Raw genomic sequence first — 12,076 nt, 5'->3', positions numbered from 1 at the left:
AACCAGTCCAAAAATCACCCAGGCACAAGGCTGGGGTATCCAAGATCCTCATTTCCAGACGGGGAAACTGAGGCACAGCAGGACATGGGCTGTCCCACGCCATGGGGGGATGGATGAGTCAGGATGGATCCAGAACAGGAATAATTATTCAGGAAGCAACTCCCAGCCCCGGGTCCCAGCACAGAGCAGGAGCCCAGGTTGCACAACTCTGGCTTCCCCCACCCACCCCCGGCCTCCTCAGTAGTTTTCCATATTTACTTATTTTTGAAAAGTTTTGTTAAGCCCAGAAAATAAGTTTAACTTTGGCACCTCCCTGTTTTATAGAGAGAAAAGGCAGGAGAAGGCAGGTCTGAGGCTGGGGAAAAGGGATCTGGAGCAAATCCCTGGATCACCAACATCAGGAGCACACCAGCATTCAGCTCCCAGCAGGAACGAGATGGGGGTGAGGAGGAGGGAGGACCCAGGGGGGCTGGATGAGCAGGACAGGCACCAGTCCTGCCACCAAGACCAGACTTTGGGAAGCCAGGTGGCTTCCTGAGACACCCGGGATCAGCTCCAGAGCCACCTCCTGAGCTCCAGGGTTTGACCTTTAAACCCTCATTTCATGGGTTTTTTACATCAGGGAGGAAAGGGCTGCTTGGTGGCACTGCCCTGTACTCAGCCCCAGCTTCAGGTGTGACCTTGGGCAAGGTCACCCCATGCCAGCATCCCCAGGGAATCCTGAGCTGGGATTCCAGGGAGGCTTTGCTGCCTCAGCACCGCGTGTCCCATTCCCTCCAGGGCTCCCCAAAACCTGACTGGGGCCACCACACACAGGAAAGAAGATCCCACATCCCTGCCAGCCCCAAAACCAGCACTGCAGCTTCCCCCTCTCCTTCCTCTCTACCAGAGATGCTTTACAAGTTTTTTTCTCCCAAAACCAATGAATTGGAGCTGCATGCAGAGTTTGGAAGCTCCGGGCAGGGGTCCTGAGGGAGCTGCGTGTGTCCCCCACACCCCCAGCTCTGGGGAGCAGCCAGAGCACCCAGACAAGGTGACCCCCCCAGCCCGGGGGCCGGGACAATCCTCCCGACAGTGTGGGAATGGCTGCAGGGTCATGGGACTGCCGAGGGAGGCCTGGAGCCCGCTCCAACTCGGCCACCCCGCACACAACACGGCCTTTGTGCGCCACGGCCGCGTGGCCGAGGACAGCGGGGCCAAGGGAGCCCCCCAGGAGTGGATTCAGGGCCTGGGTGCTCCAGCCACATCCAGAGATTGAGTCCTTAAAGCATCACCTCCGTTCCCTTTCCAAAGGGATGGGCAGCTTAGGAATTGCCAACGGGAAATGGAGCGTTCCCAAGTCCGGATTTGGGGTTTCGGGAACTTCTTGAGTCTTCATAAGAAGTTCCAAGCACCCCAAATCCACTGCTTGCTCATGGCACCAGGGCTCAAGGCCACGGTGGAATGGGCAAAATCCACTTGGAATGTGCTGAAGCCAGGTGACAAGTGACAAAAGGCACTGGCACAAGCACAGCTCGTCCCTCCCTGGCAAGGAAAGGTCTGAACGGGCCACCAAGGGGGAGCTTGAATTTCCCATTCTCTCCCTGCCTGCCCACGAGTTCCAGGTCCCTGTCCCAAGGGCTCAGAGGTGCCACATTTCACCCCAAAAGTGGCTGTGGGCGAGAGGTTTGGGAATGGGCCTCGCAGACAACTGAGAGGGAACCACGGAGGTGAAATACAGCCCGTGAGGAAGAGGAGTTGGAGCAACAGCAGAACCTCCAGGTGATTTAGGAGCATTATTGACAGCCCTGGTGGGACACCCTGTGCAGCCCCAACCCCGCTCTCGGCCCCCTCAACGCTTCCAAAATCCCAACACAACGGAGCTGTGGCTATTCCAGCTCCACAGGCCAGCCCGCACACACAGGCAGGAAAAATGTCATTTCTTGGGTGGTGAACGGGGTGAGGGAAGTTCTCCACCTCCCTGAGCTGATGTTCCACACCCAGCTGATTCCCCATCGCCTTTGGATGCTGCTCCTCCACGCTGAAATGGAATTGCTGAGGTTGGAAAAGCCTCCAGTCCCAGCCGTGCCCAATGCCCGCCTTGTCCCCAGCCCAGTGCCACCTCCAGCCTGTCCTTGGACACCTCCAGGGATGGGACTCCCTGGGCAGCCCCTGCCAATGTTTAATCATTCTTTCCATGCAGAAATTGTCCCAATATCCAACCTGAACCCGCCCTGGTGCGACTCAAGGCTGTTCCCTCCTGTCCTGTCCTGCTGTCCCCTGGGAGCAGAACCTGACCCCTCCTGGCTGCCCCCCAGCCAGGGAACTGTGCAGAGCCAGAAGGTCACTCCTGAGCCTCCTCAGCTCCCTCAGAGGTTTTCCAGACTCTTCCCAGCTCCATTCCCTTCTCTGGGCTCACTCCAGCCCCTGTGTCCTTCTCCCAGTGAGGGGCCAGACCAGGACACAGCACCCGAGCTCTGACCTCAGCACTGTGATTTTATTTTCTTTTTTTAAACTCAATTTCTCACCTCTCTCCTCCCAGACCCCAGCAGCACCCAGAGCTCACGGGAACCCCTGAGCTTGTGCTTCCCTCAGCAGGATGTCACCCAATCCCTCTCCTCCAGGAGCTCTGGAATTTGACATTTACATTCAAATGAGACGACCACATCAAGATGGGATCCCAACCAAAAGTGCTGACAAAACATCTCTTTAATTACCAGTTTTCCACAGAACCTCAGTGGGTTTTTTTTTCCTTTTCCCTTCACTTCTTTGCCTTAAAATTTAGACGAAGCTGAGCAGTTTGGGAGGGCTCAGGAATACACAGGTGGAAGAGCTTGGTCACCCCTGAGGAACAGGGAACAGCCAATGCTCTCTACGTGCTCTAATCCGGAAAAGATCCCAAAACCTTTCCAAAGGCAGGGGTGCCGCCCTCTGCAGCAGCTCAGGTGAGAACTTGAGCAACACCTGGCACCTGCTCGGGGCAGGAAGGGAGAATCAGCATCACCCTTCCCATGGAGCACGAGGCAAAGTGGCTGCAGGGAATTCTGTGATCCACAGAGCAACATTTCCTGGGAAGAGCTGAGCCTGTGGATGTTGAGCCTGCAGGATGGACAGGGACTTTGGGCACGAGGATGGAGTGACAGGGAGGAGGGAATGGATTCAAACTGGCAGGGCAGGGTGAGATGGGATATTGGGAAGGAATTCCCAGAGCAGCTGTGGCTGCCCCTGGATCCCTGGAAGTGTCCAAGACCAGGCTGGAGCAGCCTGGGATCCTGGAGGATGGCCCTGCCCATGGCAGGAATATTTAAGGTCCATCCAACCCAAACCATTCTGGAATTTGGGATACTCAGCCTCTTGCTCAAGGTGCCCAAGGATCCCAAGCTGCTCTGGGATTTCTTGGAGCAAACACAACCAAGGCAAGGCACCAGGGTGGAATTATTAAAATAATGGTGCTTTACACAAAAAAAAACACCCCAGGGGCTGCTGCCCAAGGCCCAGACAGGATCCCAGCACTCCCCATCACCAGCTGCAGAAAGAGGCACTTTCCCCTCACACCCCTGCTCACAGTTAGGGACAGACATCCCCGTGGCCCTGTCCCAGCTGCAGGACAGCTCTTCCAGCTCACAGTTAGGGACAGACATCCCCGTGGCCCTGTCCCAGCTGCAGGACAGCTCTTCCAGCTCACAGTTAGGGACAGACATCCCCGTGGCCCTGTCCCAGCTGCAGGACAGCTCTTCCAGCTCACATTTAGGGACAGACATCCCCATGGCCCTGTCCCTGTCCCAGCTGCAGGACAGCTCTTCCAGCTCACATTTAGGGACAGACATCCCCGTGGCCCTGTCCCTGTCCCAGCTGCAGGACAGCTCTTCCAGCTCACAGTTAGGGACAGACATCCCCGTGGCCCTGTCCCAGCTGCAGGACAGCTCTGCCAGCCTGGCTGCAGGCAGCTCCCTGGCCAGGGGAGCAGCAGGCAGTGCTTGTGCTGACAGAGCCCAGGACAGGCCCCAGCAGGTCTCCCTCTGCCCAGGATCCACCCGAAACTGCGCCAGGGCCTCAGGACACACACCTTGCACGGGGAGCACGGCAGGCAGCGGGGAGGAAGGAGCTGCTCTGCCTGCCTGGGAGAAGTCACAGCTCCAAACACCCCACTGAGCCATGGAAACTCAACTGCTCCCAACACGGAAATGGGCTGTCAGGGCTTTAGGGCCAAGCCATCCCAGTTATTTGGACATGGAGAACCAGCTGGATGTTCCTGAGAGGAAGGCCCTGAACATCAACAGAAGGAATTGCACTGTGGGAAAAATCAAGATTAAAAAAAACCCTCAGTCTGCTTTTATCTTAAATAAAACTACATTTTCAGTGCTGCAGTGGGAAGAAATCCTTGGTCTTGAGAAGACAATGGCAAAGAGTGAATTCCAGCTTTCTTCTGTCCTGCCTGGACATCCCATCTGGGGTAACATGACCAAGATCATGCAGCTCTTGAAGTGAAGAGACTGGAGCAGAACCAGCGCCTGCAAATATCTGTGGGCTGGTTTGGACAATCTGGCTCTGTTCTCCAAGCATGGGCACCCATCCCCTCCAGCCCCTGCCCAGCTCTTAACAGGGAAAAGCAACCACAGCTCTGGATTTGGGATGTGAGGAATGAGGCTGAACCACATCAGGAGGGTTCAGCTGGATCCCAAAGAGGCTCCAGATCACAGCGCTGACCAAACCCTGCTGCAGGGGCTCCTCAGAGGGGTTGCATCCTTCTGGTCCTTCCAAAGATCAGAGCATCCCACCCCTTGTAGGTCCTTGGGATGCTGGAATGCTGCTGCAAGAGCTCTGGAGAGCTTCCAGCGCCTCAAGGGGCTCCAAGAGGGACGGGGAGGGACATGGAGTGACAGGACAAGGGGGGATGGATTCAAACAGAGCAGGTTTCGGTGGGATGTTGGGAAGGAATTCTCCCCTGTGAGGGTGGGAAGGGACTGGAATGGAGTTCCAAGAGCAGCTGTGGCTGCTCCATCCCTGGCAGTGCCCAAGGCCAGGCTGGACATGGGACAGTGAAGGTGACCCTGCCTTGGCAGGGGTGGCACTGGCTGGGCTTTAAGGTCCCTTCCACCCAAACCATTCTGTGATGAGTCAAAGACTCAAACTCAAGGTGAAGTGGAGGAACACCTGGGATGCTGTGAGAGCTCCTGGGCTCCAGCCTCAGCCCAACCCTCATGGTGTGACCACGCAACCCAAGCAGCTGGGCTGACCCTGCCAGGGAGGTTCTCCCCTCCCTGCTCCACCAGGATGTGCCTGGGCAGCCCAGGAAGCTCCAGCACAGCCACCCCCCTCTCACAGCACTTTCACACCGAGCAGCTGCTCCAAGGAAAGGAAATCTGCCCCAAACCTGCAGATCCTGGATCGACGTGTCCCTGAAATCCCAGAATCCAGGCTGGCGTGGGTTGGAGGGACCTTGAAGCTCCTCCTGCTCCATCCCATGGGCAGGGACACCTTGCAGTATCCCAGGGTGCTCCAGCCTGGCCCTGGACACTTCGAGGGATGGGGCAAACACAGCTTCTCTGGGAATTCCATCTCAGAGACCCCCCACCCTCCCAGGGAGGAATTCCTTCCTGATATCCCATCCATCCCTGCCCTCGTTTTGAAGCCATTCCCCCTTCCCCTGGCACTCCAGGCCCTTGGGAAGGGAAGAGCCAAAGCTCTCCAAGAGTCATTGATGCCCAGGGAAGAAGCACCTAAAGCAGCTGGCAGGAACAGCCAGGACACACCAGGGGGCTCAGGCAGGAAAGGAGAATCCCACATCCTGCAGCTTCTGGCAGGAAAAGCAACTGCTCCCACTGCAACCTGGATGGGGCACTGGATCTGAACATCCCTCAGACCCACCACGGGCATCCCAGGAACTTTGATGGAATGAAGACCCATTAAAGCAGGAACCATGGTCGGGCTGGAGGTCTGGGATTCCTCATCACCGACAGGGAATTGCTGGGAATGCTGCTGTGGAGCCACCAGGAAGAAAGGGGCTCATTCCTCTTGGTTTTCCCAAAGTGCCTGAACTGCAGTGGTTTTCACATGCTGGCCCAGACAAGCCAGCTGTGGAATTGTTCCAGTGTCACCAAGAACAGGCTCACTCTGAGCCATCCCAAAGGCCTGGGCAAGACTCTGCATCTCCCAGGAAAGCTGGAGGTGCTCCCAGAGACAGCTGCCTCTCCAGGGATTCACCTCCACAGCCCAGGCAGATGGGATGACCCAATGCCCCACTGCACACTCCCTGGGATGGGATTTCCTTGCAGGGCAAGCACAGCTCCTGGGAAACTTCAATTTCCAGCTGCTGGCCAAAGGCAGCACGTGGACCCCGACGGGCAATGGTCAAGTGGGCAAACACTGGTGCTGCTCCAGAGGATCCCAAAGCTGCAGCTGAGGCACAGAGCCTCCCTGAGCTGCCACCCTCAGCCCTGACAGCACCAAACTGCTCTCATGTTGCAAGGTGAGCCTGAACTGGTTCCTCCACCCAGCCCTCCTTGCCAATTTTCTCCTTTGTCATCAGAGGCCGGATTTAATCTGGCAGGAATGTGCCTTGGTTTGAGCCCGGGGAGTCTCCCACCCGAGCTCTGTGGGAGGGTTATTTTGGGGTGAGAAGAGAAGCTCCTCCATCCCCAGCACTGTCACTCTGCCTCAACACAAAACTCCACAGCACCAACTCCATGTGCTGGGATCTCCCCAACAGCACCAACAGGAATTTCTCTGACACAAAACAAACCTCAAACTGCTGAGAGCTGCTCAAAGACCCCTCAATCCCTGCCCCAAACCCACCTCTGTTCCAGCAACTCCCTCAATCCTCAGGCTAAGCTGAGTCCATCTAAGCTCAGCCCAGAGCCCAGGAAAGCTGGATACCCTGGAACTCAAGGAAATTCTGTTTTGCTGCTCAAAAAACCCTTTCCACCGAGCCAGACGTGCCCACTCTGCTGCAGTCCTGGCCCCCCAACAGGTTCTCTCCCACGTGGCTCCTGTGGGAAAGCTCCCCCATTTGGGGAGGTTCTGGACAACACCAGGCCATGGCTGAGCCAGCCACAGTTCTCCAAAATACTTCAGAAAGTCTCAGGAGTTGCACAGAAAAAGGGGAAGAAGAGCACAAAGCTCGAGGCTGGGTGCTGCAGTGCTGGCTGCAGGAGCAGCTCTCTCCCAGGAGAGTTCTTTCCCAACCTGGGAGCCCCGGGAGCCTGGAGGCACCAGGATCCAGGCAGGAATAAGGAACTGCTTTCCAAAAAGGCAACGTGGGGCCCCTTTGCAAGGGAGCAAGTGAGGACTCTGAGCTTTAACCCCCAGCACGGCCCAGCTGCTCCAGGTTGGAGCAAAATCAGAGCAGGTCATGCTTGGACACCCCCTCCCCTTCAGAGGCCAAAGACTGTCCCCACCCCAGCCAAAATCCCCCCAAAGTTACTCCAGTGTTTCCTTGAGAAAAACCAAGCCCATGTGCCCCTTCACCCCACATTTCCCCTTTCCTGTCACAGCTCTCGTGGCCTCCTGAACTGAGAGAACCATAAAAACTGCTCAAATCCCAAATGCCCCCATCCCACAGGTCCCAGACAGCTTTCACCCTTCACTCCATGTTCCCCAGCCCTGTCACATCCCTCCTGAATCCTAAATAGAGAGTGCTAAAAACTGCTCAACCCCCAAATCCTCCCTTTGCTGCAGAAGCCCCCCAAGCACCCACCCCTGTCCCTGGATTCCCTCTGCAGCCCCGTGTGCCCCCTGCCACTCCTGACATTCCCTGCCCGAGGCTCTGGCATTAATCTAATTGCCTCAAATGACACCTCACAGACCTGTTGTTCTTTTCCACACCGGGAAAGGAGGGGGCAAAAAAAAAAAAAAAAAAAAAGGGAAAATAAAGAGAAGAATAAGCCTGGAGTTTGGTGAGAGAGCAGGGCAGGGCAGACCCTTATGTAATTCCCAGTTTGTGGATTAACAGACAGCTCGTCCCGCCATTCCCGGCTCCGGGTGATGACGAGCAAAAGCGAATCCCCGGAGCAAGCTGGGCTTCATCCCTGCCACGGAGCTCCCTCCTGGCTGCCCTGCTGGGATGCACGGGGGGAATGCTGATCCCTCTGCCCTGCCTGTCGGGGCAGGAGGCTCCCAGCAACTGCACAGCAGCAACCTGTAGCTACAAGCCCACCTCCGGCACCTTCCCAGCTCCGGCAAACAACGGGGAAAAAAATCATTTATTTACTCACTGGTTCCCAGCGTGCCGGTGGGAAAGAAGGAGGTGCAAGGAGCAGGAAGGAAACGGGTGCAGGAGTGAAGGGTGGGGAGGAGGGAGTTAAACCCCAGCGCTGGGAGCATCCTGTGCTGTGGAGAACCCAGGCACAGAGAGGGTCAGGGGTGGGCTCAGGGTGGGCAGCAGCAGCAGAACAACCCCGAGGGTGCCGGGAGTTCGTGCCCAGGAGGATGCCAGCGTTGCAGGCAGCCAGGCCAGCGCTGGCAGGTCACGCTCCCGGCTCTCTGGCCGCACATTTTTCCCGGGCCAGGCGCAGCCAGGCTGCGGGGAAGGCGCTGACTGCCAGCGGATCTGCGGCTCATCCCACCCCGTGCCCTTGGCTCCCACCGGCGGCCCGGGGCAGCTCGCGGCCGTTTCCAGTTTCTCGCACCTCGTCGCATTAAGCCGAGCCCTACAGCTCCCTTCCAGCCCGGGAGTGGCACGGGACATCCCCGGCCCGCTCAGCCTGCCGGGGCTCCGGGACAACGAGCCCCAGCCGGACCGCAGGCTGTGCCACCGGAGCCGGCGGTGCCAGCGGCCGCTGGGAAACTGAAACTGAGCGCAGGGAAGGCGATACGGGCAGGGCCGGGCGAGGAACAATCGTCCCCGGCTGTGGCACAGGATCGCAGCGCTCGCCTGACCTCGTTTACTCCCGCTGACGTCCTGCCAGAGCCCCTCTGCAGGCACAGGGACAGGGACAGGGACAGACAGCCCCGCTCCCATCAAAGGGGCTGGGCATGAACGCTCCCCTCAGCCCAGACACTGCCCGGCTTCCTCCCTTTCCCCGAGCTCTGCTCGTCAAAAGGCTTTTAATTACAGACTGGGACCGGGCTGCTCAAGTTTGAGGTTAAGGCTGGTTGAGAGTGTAGTTAAAGCAACTGTTTATTGCCTGGACTAGGAGAGATAAGGAGGCGGGTTCTAATTGTTCGCCACACAAGCTCGTCTTCCCAAAAACTCAGCATCCCGAGATGGGGAGAAACCCTCAAGTGTCAGTTTTAATCAAGATTAAACCACAGTTCCCAAGCGTTTAGACTCTGTCTCAAAGGCAGACCCGGGATTTCAGTTTTCCCCATTGCATGGGACTCGATCCTGCAGTTAAACCCCAGCACCTGATCCCAAAATAAAGTCTTGAAGGGAGACAGGAGCACCCAAACCACCACAGAGCCTCGATGGCAGCATAAATTTCACCCCTCATTTGCGTCCTGTGCCCACATCCAAATTCCCACGCTGGGAGAACAACTGGAATTTTTAATTCTGCTTCCAAAAGTCACCAAACACGAAGGGAACCCGGCCGCCCTCACCGTGCCAAATTAATTCCACCCAGCTCCTCCACAGAGCAGAGCTCCTCATGGAGCCACAGCTAAAGATCCTCACCAGACCCATGGCCACGAGATGAAATACGAGTGAAAAACGATTAATAATTAAAAAAAAAAAAAGGCAGAGGAAGAGTTGCAGAGCAGCAAAGTGAGGAACTACTTTCATTCACCACCACATTTATGAAGAGCTCCTGCCTTGCAAAACCCTCCCTGGAGTTACTGAAGCAATTAAGGCTTGGTGGAAAAATCCCACCATCTCACCCGTGTTTGGGTTGCGCCTCTTCACTCCCTCTTTCACCAGAACAAGCCTAAACAGGGGCCAGAATGAATATTAAACAAGAAAGGCTCCTCTCTAATAAACTCCTCCGTTTCTCTCTGTCTCTTTTGTTTTTTTTTTAAAGTAGTTGAAATCCAACAACTCCAGCAAAACCATCAGAATTCAAGCCAGCCCAGCTCTTCCTGCTCAGCCTCCAGAAGGGCCCACACGCTGCAATTTGCAACCAGGACGGGCAGAATCCTTGAGGAATCACACAATTCCTTGGAAAACACCACCAACAAGCACCCCAAACACTTTTGGAAAGCTCCAGGATGACCTTTTAGCTCCATTGCTACGCTGAGCACAACTTCAACCCTCATTAGGTTGTAAATTCTTCCAGGCAGAACCTTTCTCTCCCCGTGTCCATAAACCAGTTATTATATAAGTTATGGTTTTGATAGCCAGGACAAGGAGCAGCCCTGGGACCGTGGCTGCTCTTGAACGGGGACTGGCAGCAAACTCTTACCCAGAGTCCTTGAGCCCAAAGGAACTTTGGCTGCCCAAATCCATCCTGCTGTGCAGCCGAGGGTCTGCAGGAGCTCAGGGAACACGCAGAGCCAGGCAGGGGCTGGGCAGTCACGTCGCCTGGGCTCGCACAACAGGAACTGTCGCTTTCGGCGGAGCAACGCGCTTTCGGGACTGACACGTTCTGGAGTCCCAGGGCTTCCCATGGAATCACCTCAGCGGGAAGGGACCCACAGGGATCGCCCAGCCCAGCGCTGACACCCCAACAATCCCACCCTGAGCATCCCTGGCAGTGCTGGCCAGACACTCCTGGAGCTGTGGCAGCCTCGGGGCTGGGACCATGCCCTGGGGAACCTGTCCAGCGCCCCACCACGCTCCGCAAAAAGAACCTTTTCCTGCTATCCAACCTCAGCCTCTCCTGACACAGCTCCACAGACCAACTTTTCCCACACTCCTGCAACAACACAGCCAAGGAACCCTTGGCCTGGCAGCGCCCAGCCGCCTGCCCAGGCTCCCAGCGATGTGTCCGTGACTCTGTCCCGACTCCAGCACCGCTCCGAGGGGACGAGGCCAGGGACCTTTGCCTGTGTCGCGGGGGCCTCAGCACGGCACGGCACGGCACGGCACTTTGGGGCACCTGACCGGAACCAGCACGTCCCAGCCCGAGCCCCAGGCGGGTCCCCGGGCAGGCGGGGAGCGCTCCGGCCGCCCCGGGCCGTGCCGCCCCTCACGCCGAGCCCCGGCCGCTGCGCAGCCCCGCGCGGGGAGCGGCTTATCCCGCCGGGCTGCCGCGGGCAGCAGCGCCCCGGCCCCGCGGGGGGATTATCACCGCGGCCCCCCCTGTCCGCAGCCGGCCGGGGGGAGATAAGGGACGCCCGAGGGGGGTAAAAACAACCCCGGGCGGGCAGGGCCGCGGCGGGGCGGGCAGCGCCGGCCCCTCGGCCGCCAACGACCTTGGGGTGCGCGGGGACGGCCCGGCCCGACGNNNNCGCAGGGGGGCTCGGGGGGGCGCGGCCGGGGGACCCCGGCAGGGACCGCGGAGACCCCGAGACACGCGTGGGACAGCGTGTCGCCTCCCCCCCCGGGAGTGCCACACACACGGACCCCAGAGCCGCGCGTGTGACACGGTGTCACCTCCCCGGCAGTGCCACACGGGCCCCAGAGCCACGCGTGTCCCCGTGTCCCCGGGAGTGTCACACGGACCCCAGACCCAGGAGTGTCACCTCTCCCCCGGGAGTGTCACACACACGGACCCCAGACTCGCGCGTGTCCCCGGGAGTGTCACACACACGGACCCCAGACTCACCGTGTCCCCAGGAGTGTCACACGGACCCCGGACCCACGCGTGTCACCTCCCCCCCGGAGTGTCACACACACAGACTCCAGACCCACGCGTGTCACACGGTGTCACCTCCCCGTCAGTGTCACACGGACCCCAGACTCGCGCGTGTCACCTCCCCCCAGGGATTGTCACACACACAGACCCCAGACCCACATGCGTCTCCATGTCCCCGTCAGTGTCACACGGACCCCAGACCCACGCGTGTGACACGGTGTCACTCCCCCTGTCACTGTCATAGGACCCCAGCCCCACTCGTGTCGCCACTGGGCAGCCCCCAGCCCCCGTCTGTGCCACCCTCCCCACGGGTGACCCCAGTGTCCCCCAGACCCCCTGGTGTCACCCCCCCGGGTCACCTTCCCCGGCCCCAAACCCACTCGTGTCCCCACCCTGGTGCCTCTTTGAGACCCTCGGGGTCACCCTGC

Source organism: Passer montanus, unplaced genomic scaffold (assembly GCF_014805655.1).
Source record: "Passer montanus isolate IOZ18808 unplaced genomic scaffold, ASM1480565v1 scaffold156, whole genome shotgun sequence".
In the NCBI taxonomy this organism is placed as follows: domain Eukaryota; kingdom Metazoa; phylum Chordata; class Aves; order Passeriformes; family Passeridae; genus Passer; species Passer montanus.
This window is presented reverse-complemented; position numbering follows the sequence as displayed.